General features: G+C 41.5%; 1 protein-coding gene and 1 pseudogene across 1 annotated transcript in view; both read right to left on the bottom strand.

Annotated features, from left to right (window-relative positions):
* LOC118670161 (protein Shroom3-like) overlaps window positions 1-27775 on the bottom strand; it is a 90460-nt gene that overhangs the window by 57806 nt on the left and 4879 nt on the right. The gene's annotated exons all lie outside the window — the stretch shown is intronic.
* Window positions 25815-26283, bottom strand: LOC118665083 (annotated as a pseudogene).

Here is a 27775-nt window from a genome sequence, read left to right as displayed (position 1 = left end):
CTGGAGCCCCCACCAAAGTCTCATTTCCCCCATATGCTAGTACTCAGCATACTGCCCGGCTTGTAGAAGTACATCAGGGTTACATGAAATAAAATACAACTGTCATACAGATCAGGTGGCTTCATGGGATTTCTAGAACAAGGGGATTTCTTTAGGACAGTGTTGTTTTGTGTTGACTAAACCACATGGATCCCAGGAGATATTGTAGAAAACACTAGGAGAATTCACTGCTAAACGTTTTCTCATTCACTGTAAATTGTTCCCCCACCATGGAATATTGGATAAAGAAGGCTGGTGTGAACAATGAGTTTGCAGTTAACACATTTTACTGAACCTGTCCTTCTGAAGAACTGCATTGAGAAAGTTAAGTGCTCTGTGTAAGTTCAAGTAATTTGTCTTGAATTCCTGGACATTCTATTTTAGCTTATAGTTTTCAATCCCCAAAACCAATATCTACTTTATAAGCTTGTCAAATGTCCAGTAGCATATACTCAAAAATCAATCAGATTTCATACAGCTTCTGTATTAATATTTTATTTTATATTTATTAGAGCTTCCAAATACTATTTTGATCATATTTCTGAAAATTCTGTAAATGGTTAACTCTTTTACTGAAGTAGAAATGGATTATGGCAAAATACAGACTAAAGAAGTCCTCTGTCTCTGACCCAAGAGTCTTCTGTTTTCTACCAGCATCTATGAAACTGTGGCAGGACAACTTGTTAGCTTGCTAGTAAGGCAAACTCTGATTCTTCACAGTTCTTAAAAACTCTCATCCAATTATTATAATACTAGAGGTCCGATGCATTCGTGCACCGGTGGGGTCCCTCGGCCTGGCCTGTGGGGATCTGGCCGAAACCGGCAGTCCGACATTCCCTGAGGGGTCCCGGAGTGCAAGAGGGCACTTTGCAAAATTGCTATTGCTCGGCAGCTCCTGTGTTGAGCGTCTGCCCCCTGATGGTCAGTGTGCATCATAGCTACTGGCCGGTTGGCTGGTCGGCCGGTTGGTTAGGCTTTTGTATATATAGATGTGTCCTATTGAGACTTGGACTGATACAGTAATATATTTTCCCTTTCCTATTTTCCAAATCAAGGATGTGTATTAGTGAACATGATAAAAATCTTGCTTTCGGGGGGATGAGGACACATTTGTAATACCTTAACCGATAAAGAAATTAAAGAAAAAAATAAATAAATAAATAAAATCTTGCTTTCATCTTCTATCTATTACTTCTTTCCTATAAAAGTTATATATATATACACATATATGTATATATGTATATATGTATATATGTATATAGATATCCATAATGTTTTATGCCATTATGAAGGTTTATATAACACAATTTACCAGGCTTCTATGATCAAGTCTTTTGGGAGAGATTTTCTAAAATCACATATATTCCCTAACACAAAACTAAATTTTAAGATACAAAATACTGTCTAGTACAAAGCCTATGAAAGATGTTAGAGATGATGATGAAAGTGATGCTGGACTAAATTTCCTGAAACACTATCACTGACTTTCCCAATAACCTTAAATTGTTCTCCACTGCCAAGTTCCCAGCAATGGAAGCCCTTTATAATTTGATTAGAAGCCCAATGCACGAAAATTTGTGCACTGAAGAGGGGTCCGTCAGCCCAGCCTGCCCCCGCTCACAGTCCGGGAGTCCTCAGACGATGTCCTACTGATGGCTTAGGCCTGCTCCAGAGCAGGCCTAAGCCAGTCTGGCCTCCATCTGCAGGAGGCAACTGGGCCAATCAGGGGAAGATGCCGCCCCATCACCATGCTGCTGCCGCCACTGCCTGCCCATTCGGTCCTCGCAGCTTCTGTGGCTGCCTGCCCTCGCAGCCACCACGGCTTTGTCTGGAAGGACGTCCGGAAGATGTCCAGTCTATCTGGTCTAGTTAGCATATTATCCTTTTGTTAGTATAGATACCAATTTATATGTTCAAATTTGTTTCCTATTATTTCTTCATACACTCTATAATTTAGGCGAGTACAACATTAAAATCATGAAACTGCCCCATACCTTATATATTATTAAGATGTAATTCACTCTGAAACCAATAAAAAATATTTAAAAATTTTTTAAAACATGTCATTAAAATAGCATGATACTCACCTTATTAGAGTATACAAGTCAGTGTTTTTAATATATTCACTGAGTTTTACAACCATTACCACTATCTAATTCCATGTGCTCCATTCTGTTATATGATCTACACTAATAAAAGAGAAAAATGGTAATTGGCGTACGACGCTACCCTTTTCATTGGCTAATCAGGGCTATATGCAAATTAACTGCCAACTAAGATGGCAGTTAACTGCCAACAAAGATGGCGGCTAATTTGCATATGTAGGCACAATGCAGGGAGGCGAAAGGGAAAGCAGGAAGAAGCCCCCTGCCACTGACAGTGATCGGAAACCCAGGGGGGAGCTAAGAGCTGGGGGGCAGGGCAAAGGTGGCCCTGGGGGCCTTTGCCCTGCCCCCCAGCCATGATCGGAGAATCAGGCGCCTTTGCCGCCCTGGCCAGTGATAGCAGGAAGTAGGGGTGGAGCCAGCGATGGGAGCTAGGCACAGTCGAAGCTGGCAGTCCTGGGAGCTAGGGGTCCCTTGCCTGGGCCTAAAGCGGAGCCCACGATCACGGGGCCACTGCAGTTGTGGGTCCCCGCTGCCCGGGCCGGACGCCTAGGCCAGAGGCGTTAGGCTTGGGCAGGGGCGGAGCCTGCAACTGCAGGGAGCTGGGGGTCCCCTGCCCAGGCCTAATGCCTCGGCGTTAGGCCTGGGCAGGGGCACAGCCTGCAGCCGCGGGGAGCTGGGGGTCCCCTGCCCAGGCCTAATGCCTCGGCGTTAGGCCTGGGCAGGGGTGGAGCCTGCAACCGCGGGGAGCTGGGGGTCCCCTGCCCAGGCCTGACACCTCTGCCGGAGGCCTCAGGCCTGGTCAAGGGGCCGATCCGGTGATTGGTGATCGGAGGGTGATGAGGGTCAACTCCTCTAGCCGAGGCATCAGGCCTGGGTGGGGGGCGGAGCCGGGGATTGGGGGGATATGATGGTCCCCTTGCCCAGGCCTGAAGCCTGGGTCAGAGGCGTCAGGCTTGGGCGGGGGGTGGAGCAAGCGATCAGAGGGAGATGGGGGTCCCCTGCCCAGGCATGATTCCTGGGCCAGAGGCCTCAGGCCTGGGCGGGGGGCAGAGCCAGTGATCGGGGGGAGATGGGGGTCCCCTGTCCAAGCCTGACACCTCTGGCGGAGGCATCAGGCCTGGGCAAGGGGCCGATCCTGCGATTGGAGGGTGATGGGGGTCTACGCCTGAGGGCTCCCAGTATGTGAGAGGGGGCAGGCTGGGCTGAGGGACACTCCCTCCCACACACACACACCCAGTGCACGAATTTCGTGCACTGGGCCCCTAGTTGACTAATAACTATATGGAAATATCATGTTTTATTTATCCATCCATTCATTGGCATTTGGATTTTTTCTGTACTTTTTCATTATTCTGAATAATGCTGGTATAAATATTCATGTACAAGATTTTGTGTGGACATACATTTTCATTTCTCTTGGGTGTACACTCAGGAGTGAAATTTTTGGATCATGTAACTCTATGTTTAACTTATTGAGGAACCACCAATTGTTTCCCAAAGTGGCTACATACATCCCACCGATTTTTTCACATCCTTGCCTTGCTGGTGTCTGTCTTTTTCATTATAGGCATCTCGGTGGGTATGGTACCTAATTGTGGTTTTGGTTGGCATTTCTCTAAAGACTAATGATGTTGAGCATATCTTTATGTGCTTGTTGGCCACATATCTTTTTTGGAGAAATGTCTATTCAAATCTTTTGCTCATTTTTAATGGGGTTATATATCTCTTTTTATTGTTGGGTTTTAATAGTTCTTGTCTAATTGCTTTCATCTTTATTGAGGTATAATTGACTAATGTAATAGTTCTTTATATATTCTAGATACCAGATCCTTATCAGATATGTGATTTCCAAATATTTATCCCATTCTATAGGTTGTCTTTTTCACTTTCTTGGTGTTGTCCTTTGAAGCAAAAGTTATTAATTTTAATAAAGCCAATTTATTTAGTTTCTTCTTTTGGTTTCATGTGCTTTGGGTGCCCGACGAAACCATTCCCAATCCAGGTAATGAATATCTCATATATTTTTGAGATATAATTCACACACCATTCTTAAAGACATTTTTAAATAAATAAATACATATACCAAAAAGTATACAGAACATAAGTGCATAACTTAATTTATTATTATTAAACCACCAGCCAGGTTAAGAAATAGAGTATTGCCAATCAAGGCTCCCTTCAATGCCACCACTGCTTCCCAATTAAAACACCCTCTCATCTATATAAGATTGTGGTTCTTGAGGCGAAGCCCAAATTAGATCCATCTTTGTGTTCAAATAGCATTTATTACAGTACTTGATAGCAAATACTGAATGAATTAACAAAGAATGGAAAATCAGTTAATTTTACTATCTAATAATAGCATCTCCTGTAAATTTTCAATTAGTGAAGAGGTTTAAATTATTGCACAAAGCTGTGTTCTCAATCTGTTTTTTGTTTGTTTGTTTTGCCTCTATCCACCTTAGGTAATGGCTCATTCTAGGTGGGAAAAATATAACCTATATAATAAAAGGCTAATATGCAAATAGACTGAACAGCAGAACTGAAAAACCGGTTGCTATGACGTGCGCTGACCACCAGGGGGCTCATGTGGAACATGGTGGGTTTTGGCCACAGTGGGATGATGGAGCAGGTGAGCGGGGCCACCAGACCAAGGTGAGGTGCCTGTCTCTGTCATTGGGGCAAGCCTCTGGTGGTTACTGAAAATTATTTGCTCCCGTGTGCCACGGTCCCACCTGGCACTTGCACCTGCTGCTGGCGCTGGCCTGGTTCATACCTGCTGCTGGTGCCAGAGCCACCACTCACTCCCACTGCTGGCGCCGAAGCTGCTGCTTACAACTCGCTACTGGCGCCCAGCGCCAGCCCTGGTCACTTGGCACCATCAGCAGTTGCGAGTGGCAGCTGCCAGCCCTGATTGCCCCTGAGGGCTTCTCTACCTCCCCCTGCTCCTGAGGGACAATCAGGGCAGCAGCTGCCACTCGCACCCATTGATGGTGCCAAGCGATTGGCACCGGCACCAGGCGCCAGCAGCAGGTGCAAGTGGAGGCTCCAGCACTGGCTGCGGATGCGAGCTGGGCCGGGGCTGTCAGAGCATAGGAGCGGTGGCGGGAGCAGGGCTGCTGGCAGACAGGGGACCAGAGGCTGTGGCAGGAGGTACTGGGTGGAGGCGCGAAGGATGGGCCAAGACTCGCCCTTGTGCCCACCACAGCCTTGCGGCCCACAGTTCCTTTCAAGGTGCACAAATTCATGCACTGGGCCCCTAGTATATAATGAAAAGCTCATATTTATTATATGCTTACCATTGCCTGAAACTGTGCCAAGTATTATATAAGTCAATCGTCACAACATCTTTAATGAGTTATCTATGATTATTTCTCTTTTCATCCTCTCCGCACCCTCCCCCCTTTTATTTTTACCAACACAAGCACTAAGGCTTACCAAGGATAAGTAATGTGCCCCAGGCCACCCAATTAACACACAGCAGAGACAAGATGCAAAACCAGGCACCTGACTCCAGAGCCTGCATAATACAACCTTTAACTCTTCCCAGGTAATTCTGATCCCCAAAGTACCTGAGAGCTGGCCTTAAATCTGTTAGGAAAAAAAGATGCTCACTGGATCCTGTGTGTCTCTCACAGATGTTCTTTCAGATGTACAGAGCCTTGAAACTGGAGGTATTCAGTAAGTGGTATTTATTATAACGCATTCTCTTACAGTTGGATGCTGGACCCATTTTTGATGCATTCATGTGACACTTTCTGACTGGGATAGTGGGCTCTGTGGGTGTTAGGACTGAGTAAGGCCTCTCCCACTTTGGGTAACATTCCAACCATCCCTGCTTTTGGATTTGCTACATAAGGGAAAGTGTATGGCCATAAAAAAAGAAGGAACTAGTACATATAAGAGACAACTATCTTCAGGTAACCCCAGAACTGTCTGATTCTATAAAGAGGTATCCATATCAGATTTGGCATCACTCAGAGGTGATTTCCTTGGTCAAGACATTTACTGTTTGTTTTTGTTGTTGTTATGAAAATAAGCAATGATTCATAACAAAAGTGGAGTTGGGTATCACACACACACACACACACACACCCACACACACACCTTTTACCTCTTCTAAGAAGGCACAGACACAGCAAAGGTGGGAACTTGAGATCATTGGCAAATTTTTAGACCAGCTTTAAATGAGAGTCTAACCAAGACTTGACTGAAGAACTCTCCATTAATGCCAGTACTTTGTGTTTGTGGCATTCCTGACAGGCCATCATCTGATCATAGGGTATTTGTCTCATTTGTGGCACACAAAAGTGAATGTATCAGACGAATTAAACTCTGCTTGAAATGTGGCATGCTAAATTGCCCATGGTTGGCTTGGTGGCAGTACTCTAACAAAATAATGGATTCAGTCTGAGCCTAGAGAACACATCCTTGGCCAAAGGCTCCTTGGCATTTTCAGCCTCATTCGTTAAGTGGGGATGCATTTTCCAAGAGCTTCATTAGCAGCTGAAGGTGGGAACAATCTCTTAGGCCATGCAATTACCCTTTCATGGCCAGGTCAGTCCTGTTCCAGAGACTTTCTATACAGAGTGGCAATGCAATCACAGCTTTCAGCTCTGTGAAACTCTCTCACTCCATCAAAAGAGGCCATTTTTTATTACTACTTATCTAGATTGTATGCCATGTTTTCTTTTGATCCTTCTGTTTTTCTTAATACTTACTTTGCTATCCAAAATTGATCCTCCATGGTTAATTTTGTTTTAGCTCCAAGAGTAACTTGTTTTCCAAGTTTAGTATTAAAAGGATGGTTCCATAGAATAGAGGGAATAACATTTTCTATCTTTTGAGAACTGGCTTTCAAGTATCTAATGTTTTGTGGTTTTCAACGTACTTTTATGCACAAAAACTCACTTGATTCTCACAGAAACCCCTGAGATAAACAGAGGGACGTGGTGCAGCGAGTAGCTCTGAGTCTTGGATCAAATCACTTAGCCATTAAGTCTCTTTCCCCAAATGCAAATGGGGTTTATAATAGGACCCACCTCATAGATGTGTTGTGCAAAGTGAAAGAAGAGTCAGTGCATAGAGGCCACTATGTGCAGGCACATATTAAGTCTTAATTAAGAGTTGGCTATAATTTTCATTTTTGAAAATGTTTTTAAATCTGTGTGTCAATGAAGCTTTTGAGATCTTTTCAGAATTTTACCAGATAGAACTTAACTGACCCATTCTTCACATTTTTCATATTAAATCTCAATCTTCCTTCCTAAAAAACACCATATCTTCAACTGTCTATTGTCCAGTCTCTTCAAATTAAACCTAGCCTCATTCTTCGACCTATTGGACTCTTTCCTGACCCTAATCCTCTCACCTATCTGGAGTACTAAGTTAAGAGGTTAGAGAAAAGAGGGAAAGGAGATTATTGGAAATTTAAAAAGAGCAAAAGGAGATGATTGGATGACTTGCCTCTAAAGGCTTATTATATACCCTTCAATCAGCAGCCTTTTACTCTCTCTCCACCTTCCAATGCCCACTTTATTCTATAGCGGCTGACATTGTAAGTTCTGGGAAAAGTGGACCATGACCTATAGTCACAAACAAAATTTATTTTATTAAATATTGAAATGCTTGTTATGGCTATAGTCCTACAATGAATCAACATAGCAAAACACTGTACCACCTTAAATTAGAAATAGCTTTAACAACATAATCTTGGTTAATATAATGTGTGAATTTCATACACACACAGATATATAGACCTCCATACACACACACACACACACACACACACACACACACACACACACATACACACACTGAGTGGCCAGATTATTATGACCACACCATCAGTACTTCATTGGGCCACCTTTTGCCTTCAATGCTGCGGTGATTATTCTTGGCATTGATTCCACGAAATGTTGAAAGGTGATGCGAGGAATCTGACACCATGCCTGATGAATAGCACTGTCCAGTTCTGTGAGATTTGATGGTGTGGAACCAGCTGCCTGATGGCTCTTTTAACTTCGTCCCACAAATGCTCAATTGGATTGAGATCTGGTGATTGTGTAAGAAATGGGTAAACGTGTATATATACCCCACATTCAAAGGCTGTTAAATCTCGTTGTTTACCCATATCTTCAGAAAAAAATCACTTCTACTGTCATGGTAAACAACCTGCTTCCCTATTTATAATGGTCTGGCCCTCTAGCAACTTCAGCGTGAAATTATAGCTAATTTGCCTACAAACGTCAGGTGGTCATAATAATCTGGCCACTCAGTGTGTGTGTGTGTGTGTGTGTGTGTTTGTTTTTGGCTTATCATAAAAATTATTAATTAATCTAGTAGTTTTTTAATGAACCCAAGTTTATTACAAAAAATAATAGCAAAGTAATAGCTACTAAAAGCCCTAAAAGGGAATTATAAAAACTGTGCAAAAAAAAAATCTTAGTCAAGAGACAAGAAATTCTATTTGCTTGCTTTTCCCAATAATGCTACAGCGACTGTCCTTGTACATATATCACTGTGTGCATAAGTATGTCTATCAGTTCAAATCCTAGAAGTAGTATTGCTGGCTTAAAGAGAATGTAGATACCAAAATGCTCTCTGTGGATGTTGTATCAATTTACATTTCCACTAGAAATGTGTAGGAATGTTTCCTGTATGTAGAATGTTTCACCCCACTCATGTCAAATCTTGCAATAGGAGAGGTAAAAATCAATCCCAGCCTTTTTGATGGAGCCTTATTCCTCTGCCTTGGAGGGGGCTGAATCTTGTCATCTAAGCTAAAGGAGTCTCTTGTGCTCTTTGATGCTAATTCAAATATCGTCTGTTGTCTGTATTTCCCCTTGTCCCACCTTCTTAGAAAAATGGAGTCAGCTCAAATCAAGCCCAAATTACTCATTCCCATTTTTAAAATTAGGTTTGGAAAGTAGGGTGCACTCTTTGGAGTCAGCCTTACAACCAAGTCATTTTTCTAAGTTCTGGTTGTAACTTCCTCAAGCCAGTGACAATGAGGGTTTGGCATGTCTCAAAGCTAGTCCAAATTACTCAAACTATGACTAGGTTTATGAAAGTTGAGATGACATATCTTCATTTTGAGTCTTCCTGTACTTCCTTCCCCTTTCTCCTCACTTAGATCCTTGAAGATCATCAATGCAGTTTCAGCATCTTCATTTGGGAGGTCTCTGAGACCCTGGTTAGGATTCACAAAGTACATGGCAACGATCACCAAGCACCTTTGCTTGCTCTACATTAGAACTCATTACTTAGCTTCCCTGGGTGTTCATCCCTTTGACCAGTATTTTCTCTGTCCTTTATACTCCATGATCATTATCTTTCATCCATAATTTAAAGTCAGACAGGTCTGGGTTTCAAAGCCAGAGAGACCATGAACAGGCCATGTGAGCTTGGGCTAATTTAACGTCTCTAAGCCTCAGTTTACTCATTAGTAAAATGGAGGTGACATGCTTCTCTTCCCGGATTCTGGGGAGGACTAAGATAATATATATATAGACCACCCAGCACAAGGGTTGGCACAAAGCACACAAGCAACAATTTCCTTTTATTACTCTCTTAGCAGAGAAGGAAAATACTATTTTAGCATTATTTTACTTTCTCTTAAGCCTAAATTGTCATTGCATCTTCAGCCCCAAACCCAGGCATATTCCTTCCTTGTCTGTTATGATTACTAAAATGTAAAATTAAACACACAAAAAAAGATTATTTTATTGCCCTTAGTACTTGGTTTCTGTTATTAGTCTTGTTTAGTTTATTTGTTTGCAAGGCTTCTGCTGATTCTGGACTTTTTGTTACTCTTACAAGGTGAATGTTTTAGACTCTCCCATGATTAAATGCATTGTTATTATTGACTGAATGCCCAAAGCATCCAGGAAACAGCAGGCCCCTTCTTCTGCATTAGGCAAAAGATATTATAGAGCGGCTGTGCCTCAGTGGCCAGGGCTGACATACACTGCTCTCAGTTCCTGAGAAAGTCTGTCTACAAGGCAGAAGACGCTCGATTCATACTACCGTTCCTGAAGTCAAACTCTCCATCTCACTAACAACAATAAATTGCACTGTCTTAAAAATTCACAAGGCAAAGTAGAAGAGAACATAAAAGAGGAAGAACATGAAGGAGCAGACACCGTGGGAGAAGAGAAAAACAATTTTGGCTTTGGTTTATCTGATTAGGCTGTGGTAATGCCCTCTACAGACCTGTCCATCATCGCCTCACTTAGGTCAGACAAGAGTCTGACCCGAATGCCTAGGCGACAAAGGGCAAACAATGCCAAATTCAATTTTAGCTGATCCTGGAAAGAAGGGAAAAATGTTCTTCAAGGAGCCTGTTGAGAGCACCACATGAACCCCACATTTTTCATTTCTGGCATGTTAGCTCTCCTGTTAACACTATGATATAAAATAGGAAGCAAAATAAAGAGGAAGATAAAGAGAGCACAGTTTCTGTTCCCAATCCCCAGAATTTAATCTCTTCCCTGGACCCACTTTAAAATTTTATTTCCCTAAGTGACAATTTCCCACTAGAGCAGTGGTTCTCAACCTTCTGGCCCTTTAAATACAGTTCCTCATGTTGTGACCCAACCATAAAATTATTTTCGTTGCTACTTCATAACTGTAATGTTGCTACTGTTATGAATCATAATGTAAATATCTGATATGCAGGATGGTCTCAGGTGACCCCTGTGAAAGGGTCGTTCGACTGCCAAAGGGGTCGCGACCCACAGGTGGAGAACCGCTGCCCTAGAGCATAGGTGTGTTTCTGGGGAAAGAAAGCAACTGTATTCAGGTCTTTTATGTGTGGCACATTTAATTAATGTTCCAAAAAAACTTTAAGTTATCAGGGAAATATAAAACTATGCTTCCAAGGTCCAGCAATTTTATATTTGTCAACAATCTAATATTCAATGGACTTTGGGCTTTTTTCTGCATGATTAGTTGATTTCTAAGTCAGTTCAGGTTCTCCAAAAAACAAACACCAAAGTGGAACTGGAGGTGCAAGACATGTACTGGGGGAAACACTTGTGGGAGATAAAGGGGTGATGGGTTAGGAATAGGAGGGGAGAGCCTTCTGACCACAGTGCAGGTCTGACTCTGGTGAAAGGAGGGAGAGAAGGAAAGTAGCCTAAATAGGCAGAGCTTCAGCCTGCAGTGCAATTCTGAGAAAGACTTGGCCAGGCTGATGGGGAGCCCCAGAGCAAAGACTGCCTATCACAGCAGGTGTCAGGCATCAGCTAGTATATACACATATAGTAGCCTGAATAAACAAGTGATGGGGACCAACTTTGCTAATAAGATTCAACTGAAATCTTGACCTTTTTATTGAGGGAAATTAAAGAGCCTGTAGATCTTTGAAATTCTCTAGATACTGGTCCTGAATGTATGCTAATTCCTGGGAACCCAAAACACCACTGGAGATCATAGTCAAAGAGAAGACTTATGGTGCTGAGGTGATAAATGAAGTTTGGCTCAATCTACCTTACAAGGCTCACCTGTGGTTACATCTTAGTTCTTGAGTATATGGTTGATGATGCTTGGAAACTGGTCTAATCTCCACACTGAAATGTGACAGAAGAGTTACTACTGTAGGAGGCCAGGTGGAAGCTCTTGGAGATCCCTCCACCCCACTCAGACAGTAAACTACGACATACTAAGATTTATAGAACCACCAAGACTTAAAAGACACAGGTGTGGCAATTCCTAACATTCCCATTTAACTTACCTGTTTGGTCTGTGAAGAAGATGTATTCATCTTGGATAATGATTATGGATTATTGTAGACGTAACTAGGCATTGCCAATTGAAGCTGCTGTTCCAGATAAGATGACTTTATTTGAGCAAATGAACACATGTATCTCACCTCTGGTTCACAGTTATTGATCTAATTTTTTCCCCTTCAAACAATCCTGAGGGATCACAAACAAGCCTTTTGCTTTCTACCTACAGAGACAACAGTATACCTTCACTCTTTTACCTCAAGACTAAGCCAACTCTTCTGCTTTCTGTCACTGGCTAGTCTCCAGAGATCTTGATCATCTTAACATCCCACAGAACATCACATATATCTACCTTGTTGATGATATCATGCTAAATTGCTCCTCATGAGCAGGTCATAGTAAATATATTCATGCTTATCTCCTATATTAACTTTCCTCTGCCAAAACAACTAGCAGAGATTCTATCTTCCCATCTGACCCAACTTCAAATCCTACTTTCCAACCAAAAATTATGGGCATCGTGTCTAAACCAAGCCAAAACTTATTGCTAAATGTCTATTACTTTTCCGTGAAAGTCTGAGTTTCTCCATGAAAGTCAGATTGATTATCTTTTATGTGGGTGACATAAGTACCACATGAGACATTCAAGCAACTTTTACTACTGGACTCACAATTGCCCTTGACTCCTTTATATCAGACTGGAGTAAATTCTGTTCCTTTGGTTAATTTCTCATTGTCTATGGAGCAGAGAGCCTGTTATGGGCTGAATTGTATCCCCCCACCAATTCTTATGTTGAAGCCCTAGCCCCTAGTACCTCAGAGTATGATTTACTTGGAAATAGCAGCCGTAAGGAGGTTATTGAGTTAAAATGAGGTTGTCAGAGTGGGTCCTAATGCAAACAGACTGGTGTCTTGTAAAAGGACATGTGAACACACAGAAACATCAGGGTTGTGTGCACACAGAAGACCATGGGAGAACACAATGAGAAGATGCCACCTGCAAACCAAGGGGAGAGGCCTCAGGAGAAACCAAACCTGCCGACACCTTGATCTTAGAATTCTAGCCTCCAGAACTCTAAGGAAAATTCCAGCTTTTCAAGCCGCCCAGCAAAATATCCTGTGGAAGTTTGTTATGGCAGCCCTAGCAAGCCAACACATAATCTACGATACGAAGATGAAATACAGCTTTTAGAATCTTCAGTAGTAAAAGACATAAAGGTCACAGGGGTGAAAGTGTCTTTGTACATCTATTTTGATATGTTTGTGGACCTGTGTCTCTACCTGGATCCCTACCTTCCCCATTATCTTTTCCTCTCTTGACAACTCTTTCCAATTTTGTTTTGTTTGGGGAGAAGGGATTATTTATTTGATCCCTTCTTTCTCCTTCTTTTCCCTAAACTCTCTTCCAATTAACTAGATAATACTAATAACACTAGGTTAACCAGTGTTCTAAGAGCTTTGCTTCTGTTAATCCTTTAAAACCTCACAATGATCTTATGAAGCAACTAGAGACCCAATTCATGAAATTCATGCACTTGGGGGGGGGGGGGTGGTCCCTCAGCCCAGCCTGCGTCTGGGAGCACTTGGGGGATGTCCGAGTGACAGCTTAGGCCTTAGCGCTGCTGCAGAGGCAGGAGAGGCTCCTGCCACCACTGCTGCGCTCACCAACCATGAGCCTGGCTTCTGGCTGAGCAGTGCTCCCCCTGTGGGAGCACACTGATCACCAGGGGGCAGCTCCTACATTGAGCATCTGCCCCCTGGTGGTCAGTGCATGTCATAGCGACCAGTTGTTCCTCCATTCGGTCGATTTGCATATTAGCCTTTTATTATATAAGATTACCACCTTTTATCCAGATTTATAAATGGGGACATAGAGGGACAGAGTGGTTAAATAAATTGTCCAAGGCATACTGTTAGCAAGTTTGAGCCCAACAATTCTGGCCATAGAGCTGGTGCTCTTAACCACTATGCTATGCCAAATTTTACATAAAAGAGAAAGATGCCTGTGGCTATGTCTAGTCACAAATATGCTATTTTTGTCCATTTGAAGGCCAATGGAGGGAACCTTTTAATTCTTATACCTAAGTTAAAGTCACTTTGATATAGCTCTCAACACTTTCCTTGGATAATATTAAAAAGTTGTCTCTTGGTAATGGCTGAAGTCCATACACACATAATCCAGAAGAATCATATACATACAACATCTAAATTCAAATATAAAAATTCTAATGATAATGAATAAGAAGTATGCCTTGGTAATGTAACAAACATGAATCAACCCTATGTGATTCTCAAAAGAACCTTGTGAGTTAGAAGGAACAAGTACAGTACCCATACTTTGGGGATGAGGAAATAGAGGCTAGGAGAGATTGACGACAAGCAAGACTGTGAGACCATCGGAAGACCCTTTGCTATCAACCGCAGGGCTCCCAGCTCTTTTACACCACTCTCACTGCTTCTCATAGAAGAAGTCAAGTAAGCTGCAATACTATGCTAGCATTTGCTCAACTATGCATGTGGCATTGCTTCAGCCAAAGCACCAAGAATATGCAATGCATTTAGAACAAGGATCTTACAATTTTCTGTGCCGTAGCCTAGACTGCGTCATGACTCAGCATCAGTGAAAGGTAAACATGGGTCCATGGCACCATATCTGGCTGTGTCAGATTTTGCCTCCATTGATTTTTTTTCTCCATATACTGCTCCCACTCGATCCCGTTTAGTGAATGAGGCCTGATGGCAAACCAAAGCCTGAATAGAAAGCTCCCTGCTGAAGTGCTGTCACAGCCGCTCAACCTAGGCTCCGGGGAACTTTGGCAAGCGGAAGAATCCTTTGTCTTCAGACTATGACAAGAGTGGAAAAAAATTTCAACTATTCGGCTGTGTAGCATCATTCAAGCATGCCTTAATGGGGAAGGTCTAATGAGGAATGTCGTCTTTGAAAAATCTGGCGTTAAAACTCCCCAAGCATTCTCACTGTACAAATCTACACAATTATAATTAATAGGATTCAAACTACAAACCAGGGATTATGTTACTATTTTACCCAGTTTGATGGCCACGGATGCTTTTTTTTTCTATATTGGTTATGTTCAAAGAGATCTTGGCCTGTTATTATAATCAGCTGTATAGGAAAAAAACGTCCCTATTCTTCCTGGATTCTATAGGAGTTGCAGGAGTAAGAGAAAAAAAGAAAAGCCAATTTTAAATGAACCGCAGCTGCTCTAAGGCCCCTTCCAAACCCCACCCCACCTCCCCTCCTTTCCTGCTGTTGACCTGTTAATAGATTCCTACTCTTGAGCTTAACACAATTGTTAGAGGTGAGCTGCATCTAACACTTCTGTTTAACAGAGTACTGAAAGTTCTAGCCAGAGAAATAGGCAAGAAAAAGAAATAAAAGGCTTCCAAACTGAAAAGGAAGAAGTAAAATTATCTGTTTGCAGATGATTTTGATCTTATATGCAGAAAACTCCAAGATCCTATGCCCCCCAAAACTATAAGAAGTAATAAGTGGATTCATCAAAATTGCAGGATACAAAATCAGCATACAAAAAAGTAGTTGTGTTTCTATACACAAGCCATGAATGATCTGAAAGGAACTTAAGAAAACAATTCCATTTGCAAAAACATCAAAAAGAAAAAATAATTAAGAACAAACGTAACCAAGGAAGTGAAAGACATGTGCACTGAAAACTATAAAACATTGCTGAAAGATGAAGGAAGATACAAATAAATGGAAAGACATCCCCTGTTCCTGGGTTAGAAGACTTAATATCGTTAAGATGTCAATACTACCCAAAGGAATTTACATACTCAGTGCAACTCCTATCAAAACCCCAATGACATTTTTTTGCAGAAATAGAAAACTCCATCCTAAAATTCATATGGAATCTCAAGGGATCCCAAAAATTTTTTTAAAGAAGAGTAAAATTATACGTCTCACACTTCTTGATTTGAAAACTTATTACAAAGCTATCTTATCAAGAAAGTGTTGCACTGGTATACAGACAAATATATAGACCAATGGGATAGAATAGAGAGCACAGAAATAATGCCTCACACTTATGGTCAAATGAATTTCTAGAAGGGTGCCCAAACCATTCAAAATTGAAAAGACAGTCTTTTCAATACAGAGGTGGGAAAAAGTAGGTTAATAATAATGAATAATGCAATAATTCATATATAATACAAAAATAAACTGTTTTGCATACTCACAACTGTAAACCAACTTTTGCCAACCCCTATACATAGTGTTGAGAAAACTGAATATCACATACAAAAGAATCTTACTGTACACCATATACAAAAATTAACTCAAAATGGATGAAAGACCTAAATGTAAAAGCTAAAACTATAAGACTTCTATAAGAAGATACAAAGGAAAGCTTTATTATGTTAACCTTAGTAATAATTTTTTGGATATGACACCAAGCATAGGAAGCAAAGAAAAAATAGTGTGCTTTATCAACATTAAAAACTTTGTGCATTAAAGGACACTGTCAATAGAGTGAAAAGGCAACCTACAGAATGGAAAAAAAAATATTTGCAAATCATGTATCTGATCAGGGATTAATATCCAGAATATATAAAGAACTGCCACACAAAAACACACAAACAATCCAATTTAAAAATGACATTTCTCCAAAGAAGATATATAGATGGTCGATAAGCACATGAAAAGAATCTCAACATCAGTAATCATTAGGGACATGAAATCTAAGCCACAATGAAATACCACTTTACACCACTTAGAAGGGCTGTTATTTTAAAAGAAGAAGTAAGAGGAGGAGGAGGAGGAGGAGGAAAAAGAGGAGAGGGAGGAGGAGGTGGTGGAGGAGGAAGAGAGGGAGGAGAAAGAAGAGCAATAAGTCTTGGCAAGGATGTGGAGAAATTGGAACCCTTTGTGTATTACTGGTGGGCACTTAAAATGGTGCAGTCACTGTGGAAAACAGTATGGCAGTGCCTCAAAAATTAAACATAAAATTACCATACGACCCAGCAACTCTTCTTCTAGATATATATCAAAAAAAGAAAAATTGGAAGAAAGTATAATGGACTAAACGTTTGATTCCTCCCCAAATTTATATGCATGGTTTTATTTGGAGTAAAGAAATAATTAAGGTTAAATGAGGTCATAGGGTGGGGAACCAGTCTGAATTAGTGTCCTTATAAGAAGAGAGAGCAGAGAGCAACCCCTCCTCCCCTCCAGCCCCAAATCTCATCTTACTGCATCCCTATCTTCAAGCTAGGAACAGAGCTTTCACCAGAACCCAAATCAGCCAGAAAATTGAGCTTGCACTTCTAGTTTTCAAGAACTGTGAGAATAAATTTCTGTTTTTTCAGCCACCCAGTATTTTGTTATGGCAGTCAAAGCAGATCAAAACAGAAGATACTTAAATAATATTTGTACACATATGTTATTAGCAGCATTATTCACACTAGGCAAAAGGTGGAAATCCCACATGTTCATGAATAAACAAAATACAATGGAACATTATTCAGCCTTAAAAAGGAAGGAAATTCTGACATGCTACAACTTTGAGGACATTATCTACGTGAAATAAGCCAGTCACAGGACAAATATTGTATGATTTCACTAATGTGAAGTACCTAGAGTAGTCAAATTTATAAAGACAGAAAGTAGAATTGGGGGGTAGAGGTTGCTAAGGATTGTGGACAGAGGAATGAGGAGTTGTTTAATGGGTACAGAATTTCAGTTTGAGTAGATATATGTTTTCTTTTCTGCTGGGCATATCTATACTAATAAAAGGGTAATATGCTAATTAGACCGGGAGACCTTCCGGACAAAGCCATGGTGGTGGGACTGAGGCAGAGGCAGTTAGGAGCGATCAGGCCAGGAGGGGAGGGCAGTTGGGGGCGAGCAGGCCACAGGGGGTGGCAGTTGGGAGTGAGCAGGCCAGCAGGCAGAGTGGTTAGGGGTGATCAGGCAAGCAGGTGAGAGGTTAGGAGCCAGCAGTCCCAGATTGTGAGAGTGATGTCCAACTGCTGGTTTAGGCCCGATCCCAAACCGGCAGTCAGACATCCCCCAAGGGGTCCCAGATTGGAGAGGATTCAGGCTGGGCTGAGGGACACCCCCCACCCTTGCATGAATTTTGTGCACCGGGCCACTAGTCTATATTTATAAAAGCCTAAGTGACCAAATGACCGGTTGACTGGTCACTGATCACCAGGGGGCAGATGCTCAATGCACGAGCTGCCCCCTGGTGGTCAGTGCACTCCCACAGTGGGAGTGCTGCTCAGCTGACCAACCTGTCCCGGTGGCCCACCAGCCCAGCGTCAGCCACTCACTCCCTCAATAGTCCTGCAGGTCTAATCTCCAGATAATGGGCCAGGCATCAATGGACCAGTGCTGCTGGCATGATCCCAACAGCACCACTGGCCTCCTGGAAGTCATCCTTGGGCACCGTGGCTGCTTCCCCTCCCTAGACACTCTGCAAGGAAGAAACGATATGAGCAGCTGCCAGGTGGCTCCCAACAACCGGAGGGAATTCAGCGGGACAGATTCTGTCCTGGGCCATCAAGGGTGTCCCTCAGGACGGGCACCAGATGCAGGGCTCATGGCTGGCGAGTGCGCTGTGGCGGTGAAAGCCTCTCCCAATCAGTACTGACTGGGCGCAAGCCTGCAGCAGGTGCAGTGGGGCCAGGATGAGCGGAAGCAGCAGGCGGCATTGGACTGCCAGTTTCGGCCAATCCCCACAGGCCACGCCAAGGGACCCCACCCATGCACGAATTCGTGCACCGGGCCTCTAGTACTTAGAATTATAATTGTTGGGTGATGTGGTAACCATGTTTAACATTTTAAGAAACTGCCACCTGTTTTTCCAAAGTGGCTGCACCACTTTACATTCCACATTCTCACTAACAATATATGGAAAGGTTTACTTTTAATCTCCATGAAATGACAGCATAAACAGGACAAGTCAGGGAGTTCTGACTAAAAAGAATGCACCATTTCCCCTGCTTGAGAGATGGGAAAGTGGGAGATGATTTTATTCTGTACTGTTTTCTGAATCTACATTCTATGCCACAGGCTTCCTGGAGCTAGAGTGGGCATAAATGTGTTCAACAATCATTGCTCTGAGGTTGAAATGAACACCGATTTGCCAAGACCTCCCCCGTGATGAAAAGTCCCTCCCTGTGCTCACCCACACAAGCACAATTTAAAAAATGCTTGTTAATTCCCACTAATCCAAAGAAGCAAATACTTATCTTCCTTGCCTTTTCTTTTTAAATAGAATAAAATGCTTATTGCTCCATTATTCGGCGTCCAGACTGCTATAAAACTGCTTCAATGGAAAGCGGGAACATTGCCTTTTACATTATTATAATCAGGTAGGAATTTAGAAAAGGAAGGACTGGAAGCTTAGTTTCTCTTGAACTAACAAATTCATATAGCTGACAACATCAATTAAATCACATAAAATCTACTCATTGTTCTATCCATTCAAGATCAAGTTGAGGTTTAAGGCAGACTAATGGCTGTCACATGAGGCCACCGTTTGTCAGTCTTTCGTGAACTCAAGCAAAAAAACAACAACAAGGAAATTGGAAAAGGACAACATGGTGAGTCAAAGAATATTCACATCGTGGGGAGATGGCTCCAAAAGAAAGGAAGCTTCTTGTATTGAATTTGGCAGTGATACAAGTTACACAGAAACCACATTCAGTGTTGAAAAGTTATTCTGCTGTGTTGAAGTTGGGTGGGGTGGAAATTATGTTATAGTTTATGGCTTGCTGAGGTGCCAAACTTCATACCCCTGCCAGGCCATACTGTCAAATTTTCTGGACTAAAAAACAGTACATTGTTTACTTTCTTCTTGTGCTGTATTTAGAGCATGAATTGAGAAAGCGAAAAAGCAACATGAATAAAACTCTAGGAAAGAAGCTATGCTCAGAGAGCCCCCAAAAAAATCAGATGTAATTTTCTCTATTCTGCCCAGGGGGCCACATTTTTCTTAACCACTAACCTATGGAGCCTATAGAATAATAGAATCACTGGAGCAAAAGAGAGACTGGCTCCTCCTCTCAGGGACGGGGCAGGGGGGGTGGGGGGGGAGCGGAGCTCTTGGTGCTTGATTAAGACAGAAAGAGTGTGACTCATCAACCCCTTCATTGGAAAAAAAGAGAAAGGCGAGCTCATTTGTGAGAGAGTAGATGAGAGACTTGCAAAACTTCATATCTAGGAGTGAATTTCTCCTTTTCTTAGCACCTAAGAAAATGTTAGGTCTAAGCTGCTACGGGATTCCGTCTGCTTGAATTCCATAGTAGAGTGGAAAGACCAGATACTTTGGAAACAGAGCTACGTTAGACTTCAGGTTCTGGCTTTCACCTAGTTAGTGAGCATTCCCTAAATGGGGATTACCTTGGTTTGGCTTTCCCCAGAAGCAGACCCAGAGATAAGAATTCAAAGGCAAGTAGTTTATCTGGGAAGTAAAGGAAACTAAGAGGGACGTAGGCAAAGGAGACTGCGAAAGGAAGACAGTTCATACAGATGCATTATTAAGTCCGCTACAACGTGGGCAAGTGCAGCTTAATTCTGCCAGGGCAACTCTAGGAGGTAGTGGGAAACACGCACCTCAGAGTTTTCCCATCCAAGGGACGAGAGCGTGGGCTGTTTATCTACCAACTCCACTCAGTCCTGGGTTGAGCATTCCTCCCAGAGTCAATAACTGGGTAGAAAAAGGAGGCAAAATAAAGTCCGTAAGGAAAGAAATGCAGATGGTGCAGCTGGAACTCAAGTCAAGGTGTAAACATTGAGCCAGGAGCGCCACTATGCAACTATGGATGCAATCCTGAAGAATAAGACTAATTCTTTTAACCTTCCTGCTGCTTACACTTAGGTCAATGACTGCGTTGTTTTTTACCTGCTGCTCTTTAGTAATTACTCACAAGTGAGAATATGAAAAACAAAATAATCAAGGAATAACAGGAAAATGTCAGGAATTTTCTGCCTTCATATTTCCAAAAGTTTACTCACTCTCCTGTTCTGTTAATGTATCTTAACACCCAACATGTGAATGTATTTCTGGGAGCCAGCCAGATGCTGGGTCTGAATTCCAGCAGCTCATTTCCCAGCTCCCATGAAACAAGGCCTAAAAAATGTGGCCTTCTCAGAGGACTACACACAGATGACAAAAGCTTAAATTGTACACATACGCCTTCCTCCATTAAAGATTTTAAATTTTCAAAGGAAAAAAGTCAGGCAATTAGTTTTAGAAGTCTAATATTTTGCCCTAGCCAGTTTGGCTCAGTGAATAGAGCATCGGCCTGTGGACTGAAAGGTCCCAGGTTCGATTCCGGTCAAGGGCACATAACCAAGTTATGGGCTCGATCCCCAGTGGGCAGCCAATCCATGCAGGAGGCAGCCAATCCATGATTCTCTCTCATCATGGATGTTTTTCTCTCTCTCTCTCCCTCTTCTTTCCTCTCTGAAATCAATTAAAACATGTTTTTTAAAATATAAGTCTAATATTTCTTCCTACCTTCTAGCAAATATGTGGCTCAGGATATACCTTAACGCCCAAAGTGCTAAGCACTTTGTCTGACTAATCCGAAGGTCTATGCCACTTAAATTGCAGGTGTTTTGATTCCAAATTCATGTCACAGTTATTTTTTTATTTGCTTTGTAATAGTTATTTTTAAATGTTGAGGTCTTTAGAATTCTAGGATCTGTCTGAACCAGTTGTCCAGGAGCCAAGTATGGGTGAGGGATGCTACCAAGCAGCGGTGGCTTTGAGGGTAACGACTGTGTGGAAGTCCCAGGAGCACGCCAAGTGACTGTACTATTAGGAGAGCCGGAAAGTATACCTTTCAGGGAAGATGAGTCCTAATGAGAGTCATGGAACAGTAGACAAGGTGGAAGAGCAGAACAGATGCACTATATTATGAACTAAGTGAGAGCTAGAAAGGGACAAACAAAATGACACAAAATTTGGTACAATGGACTCTCCTCCATGAAAGTGCAACTGTAGTGGTGCTGATCTTATCACCAGTCTCTTCACCAAGTTGGGGGCATGGACTTGTGATACCCCAGAAAAGCAGTGCTCTAGCTGTTCGAAGCCCAAGTCTGATTTCCTGTATTAACTAGATCCAGCCCCTGTTAGCATTAAACTGCTTAATGTTCATTTAGTGAATTAGTGTTTCTCCTTGGTAACAGGCCTGATTTGAGTGTTAAGGTTTTATCATGACTTCACTATGCAATGGAATGTATCCAAGTCAAAAGGTAAGCCAAAGGGTTTAGGCTTGCGGGGAGGGGAGAGTTTAAGTCAGTTGAGGAGATAAGGACATGATAGAAAAACAAAGGCAAAGATAATGACTGTGTATGAAGATGAAAACACAACCAGATCCTAGTTGACAAACAACAATCAGAGAGGTGACTTGAGACAGAGGTCAGAACCTTGCAGAAGTAAAAGGCTTCAGGAAGCAGCAGGGCCTGGGAAGAAGCAGGGAGTCCAATTTAATTCCTAAGGTTGTTGTCTCTGGCACACTGCTCATTTCATGGCACAAGCTATCTTCAAAAAAAAAAAATTTTTTTTTTATAGAGGGAGAAAGGAAGAGGGGGAGAGAGATGGAGAGAAAGAAAGAGAGAAGCATTGATGAGAGAGAGACATCAATCAGTTGACTCCCATACACCCCCCAACCAGGGATCAAACCCACAACCCAAGTATGTGCCTTGACTGGGAATCAAACCTGTGAGCTTCAGTGCACGGGAAGATGCTCCAGCCAACTGAGCCACACCAAGCAGGGTGAGCTGCCTATTTTTCCACACAGTTCACACATCCCACTTCTTCCATACTTTATCATGACATGGGACAAAGGAGATGGGAGGACTCTTTGGAACTATAAAATGACAATGCAATATTTACTTTAAAAATCATTTTTCAGGCTTCAGATTCAAAAGGTTTTAGATCAGCTCCTACCTACTTTTATAACCTTAAGCAAACTTCCAGTTTTTTCATCCATAAAATGCAAATGAAATAGAACCTATAGTTCAAGAGGTTTATGAAGCTTATGTGACATAGCATGCCTGTTACAGAGCAGGACCTCAGTAGAGTTAGTCATATGATGACAAAAGCAAATCCAGGAAATCGTGTTGACTCGAAATAAAAAATAAGCCCCAAGAGATTAATAATTTTGGGGCAGAGCAGGAGAACCTCTCCCAATTAATTAAAAAAAAAAAATTTACTGTTTATTTACACATCATTCCATAAATCATAATGACTTTTGACAGTTGACTTTTGGAAGGCCCTGTTGTGTTATAGACCCAGTTAGTGCTTAGGAATATATGAGAGAGAGAAGAGAAGGTGGCTTTAGGAGCCAGCAATTAACCTCCCCCGACCCCCCCAAAATAAAAATCTCCCAGAGTTTAAATACATGCAATTGGTTATCCACTCTAAGTAGAGAAAGACTCATGGTGTGATATACCCTCACACCCTACATTTAAATCCAATTCAAGGTCCTTTCTACTATCGACAAGGTCCCATGTGCTTTAACCATGACAAACTTTCCATTTTCATATTATAATACTCTCTACCTTGCTTATTGCTATATGCTGAAAATGTGTTCCCCCAACATTTATATGTTGAAACCTATTCTCCCAATGTGATATTTGGAAGTGGGGCCTTTGGGAGGTGATGAGGTCATGAGGGTGGAGCCCTCATGAATGAGACTCATGACCTTATAAAAGAGACTCCAGAAAGCTCCCTTGCCCCTTCTGCCACGTTTGGGCACAAGGAGAAGATACCATCTGTGGACCAGGAAGCCAGGCCTCACCAGATATTGAATCTGCCTGTGCCTTGATCTTGGATTTCCCAGCCCCCAGAGCTATAAGAAATAACTGTCTGTTGTTTATAAGCCACCCAGTCTGTGATATTCTGTTATAGCAGTCTGAACAGACTGAGACACTTACTATACTGCAATAACACTGACTTTCTTCTTGTTTCTGAAACATTCCAAGACTTTCCTGCCTCACCCCAACTTACAAATCTCTTCATATGTCTGATTTCTTATTTCTCATCCATTAGGTCTTAGTTCAGATGTCAGCTTATCAGAAATCTCTTCTTTAATCACACCATTTAAAGTTAACTCTGCTCCCCATACCTCCACCCTACAGACACTACCACTCTAGAACCCATCACTTTGGAGTGTTTTTCTTTAAAAAAAAATTTAAAAATATGTTTTTATTGATTTCAGAGAGAGGAGGAGATGGAGAGAGAGAGAAAGAGATAGAGAGAGAGAGAGAGAAACATCAATGTGAGAGAGAAACATCGATCGGCTACCTCCTGCACACCCTGTATTGGGGATCAAGCCCACAACCCAGGCATGTGCTCTGACCGGAATCGAGCCAGTGACCTTTTTGGTGCATGGGACGATGCTCAACTAACTGAGCCCCACCAGCCAGGGCTGGTTTTTTTTTTCTTAATAATACTTACCAACCTTGAAATTATCATGTACAAAAAAAAAAAAGAAAGAAAGAAATTATCATGTACATATGTATTTGTTGCCAGCATCTTTCTTCTGTAAGCTCCATGAGGGCAGGGAATGATCTGTTCAGTGTTTCAGTGTGAGGTAACAACTGTTGACCATGATACAGAAAATCAGCCAAGTATTAGCTTTGTTATGTGAGTTGCTAACTTCTGTTTGGTACCTACTCTTCTCCCACCAGTTCATATCATCATATTATAACTCTGGATTGTTTTTTATCATTTCAAAGCACTATTGTGTAATTTAATCCATTGAATACTTACAGCAACTTCTTTAGGTGATAATGTTTCATTTTTAAAGATGAGGAAGCTGAGGGCCAGGAAAACTAAATTACTTGCCCATGTTCACATAGCCCATAAAGACTGCGTTGACATGAAACATGTCTATTATCATTCCAAGCCCTATAGAGTCTGGGATAGTGTATTTGGCTACACTGGACAGACTTTTCTAAAATGAAAAGAAAAAAGATAACATAGGAATTACAACCCTAAAGCAACAGAAAAATAGCAAAGAACATTGAAAAACAAGACTTAGACAAATCTCATAAATCTCTAAGATAAAATGCAGTTTGAGACGGAAAAGGACATAACGACTAGATGCATGAATGTCTGAGGAATGAAAAAATGCAGTTGACGTAAGAGCAAATTCAGGCTCAGATGCCCAGAACAGAGTGTTCTACACATCGGTCTGCCAAGTTAGAAAAGCCTCCTGTGAAGGCAGCAAAGATTTGTTACTTCCATTCTACAGATCGAGATACACAAGTTCTCTTGTGTGGGAAAGTCATTAGAAGAGGGGGAGAAACAGCGCTCAGATTTGGGGAGAGTCTGCCTCGATTTGTTTCATTGAAGGGCCTGGGATGGGTGAGAGATGGATGGACTCCTGGGATGGACCATGCAGGAGAATACCGACTCCATAGCTCTTTGGATAAAGATGTTTGCTATTTGGAAGTACATCAAAGGGAGAGATGTGGAAGAATCTGTCTGTGAATTAGTTCAGATCCAGAAAGTCTTTTGGGGTTTTGTTTTTTTTCAAAGATTGATAGGAAGTCTCTCATTATGTGTCTCCAATCACATTGTGGTTTCACTGAAAGGAAACAAATATTTCTTAAATTGTGTTCCCTACATAAGAGGCAATGCCTTGGAAATAAATATTAGCTTTAAGAGAAAGCAGAATTCTCATTGATGCTAGGATCCATTTGGCACGCAACCTCATCATGTTACTTGAACAAAAGCTATTTCCAACAGCATTGATAGAATCATAAGCTTGGTGTCTAAAATACCTAATACTTTAAGCAGAGTTTAAAGGGTAACTTCTAAAGGTTAAATTAAAACATGAACTCCCTTTCCCGCCAATCTAATTCAACAGACATTTACCAAACATTAAATGTGTGCAAGACATCATTATATTGAAAGTCAAGCTCAACCTAGTTGCCTTATTTTTGTTGTTGTTGTTCCTTGTGGCACTTTATTTGCATGTATGTATGTATGTATGTCATCCCTAGAAAAAGAATCTCAGGATTCTTCCCTCCTGTGTGTCTCCTTCCTGTGTGTTTTCTTCTTGCATCGATCCGTGATGCCTGCCGAGTTTTCCAATACAGTGAAACTGAACTGATGGGACGGAAACAGGTTGTTCTGCCATTCTTCTAGATCTTTGAGTTGCACATCAAATCTCGGGCTGGTTACTCCACCCTTCTTTAACCTACCTGTGAGGTTCACAACAATGTTTCCAGCTCTGTGCTCATCAATTATTTCAAATTCGCTAGTGTAGCCACGCTTTATCATCACAGTTAGAAATCAGGTGATGACTTTGGAGCACGGCCTAATAAGAATCTGGTGTTTGCCTCTCTTTTCGGCATTGTTGATACTCTTGAGAGCAACAGCCAGGACGTCCATACACACCATTATGGCAGCCCGTAAGGATGGAGGAAAGAGCTTGCCTTATTTTTTTAAAACAGGTTTTACCAGTACTGTGTTTGCACACTACCCTCAACATCTTTCTCACAGAGATTTTAAAGAAGATCCCTTATAATATTCATTTATCTTCTTCTTTATTCATTAACACATTTTTATTTTCATCATTGCTATGCAGAGTTTTAGCACTGTGGGTAACAGAAAAGAAAGAAGAAAGAAAGGGAGGAAGAGAGGAGAAAGGAAAGGTCCTTAACTTCTAGAGCAGTGGTTCTCAACCTTCCTAATGCCGCGACCCTTTAATACAGCTCCTCATGTTGTGGTGACCCCCAACCATAAAATTATTTTCGTTGCTACTTCATAACTGTAATTTTGCTACTGTTATGAATCGTAATGTAAATATCTGATATGCAGGATGTATTTTCATTGTTACAAATTGAACATAATTAAAGCATAGTGATTAATCACAAAAACAATATGTGATTATATATTGTGAAATATTTATTTCTAAATACAAATATGTGTTTTCCGATGGTCTTAGGCGGTTCGACCCCCAAAGGGGTCGCGACCCATAGGTTGAGATCCGCTGTTCTAGAGGTTAACAGCCTAAATGGGGAGCTAGCATTCATACAAAACTATGAATGGTACAACTAGAAAGCAATTATGCCCTCATAGCTGAGCTTTACACCCACACACAATTTGTTTGCTAAGGCAGAAACCATCTTGGCAAATAAATTAACTTTATTGGGTCTCAGTTTTCTCTTTGTGTAAGCGGGATTAGATGTGAGGAAGCGGGATTAGATGATTGCTGAGATTCTTTTACTTATTTATTTATTTCTCACCATATTTGACATCTCCTAGCATACACTAAAAGTGTCAGACTAAAATGTCTTTTGTAAATCATTGTTTCCTTTTGAAGTTAAGATATCTTAAGTATCAAACATTAATCTAGAATGGGGCAGGCCCTGACAGTCTAAGGGTGAAACTCTTTATAGATCTAAGGCAAAAACAAACAAACAACACACACACACAAAACAAGCAAACAAATAGATAAATAAATGATAAAAATTCCATAAGGCATTTAACATTCATTGAGGATTTTTCCTGTGTGAAATAATAAGTATTTTGCTAGGAGAAGCAGAATATACAGCTAGAGAAATACTCATTTGATACTGGCAGGATTCCAAATGCAAACAACTACCTGTATTAAGAGGGCCTGAATAAAGGTGCTGAGGCAATAAGCGGAAGGAGGAACTAATGCAAATGCATGACAGAGAAGGATGAAACAATTAAAGAACAAATAAATTAGTTTAAGGACAATAACGACAGGAGGCTACTTGGGTATGAAGGACAGAGGATGTTATAGGAAAAGCAAGGTAAGGAGAGAATCTCAGAAGGGACTGACTATTGTGAAAGGGCAATAATAAGCTGATCTAGCTTGGTACTTGGAAAAGATGACCTCAGGTGAATCAGCTCAAGGTCTGGG

This window comes from Myotis myotis, unplaced genomic scaffold (assembly GCF_014108235.1).
Source record: "Myotis myotis isolate mMyoMyo1 unplaced genomic scaffold, mMyoMyo1.p scaffold_m19_p_1, whole genome shotgun sequence".
Taxonomy (NCBI): domain Eukaryota; kingdom Metazoa; phylum Chordata; class Mammalia; order Chiroptera; family Vespertilionidae; genus Myotis; species Myotis myotis.
The sequence above is the reverse complement of the archived record's forward strand: the minus strand, read 5'-3'. Positions and strand labels throughout refer to the sequence as shown.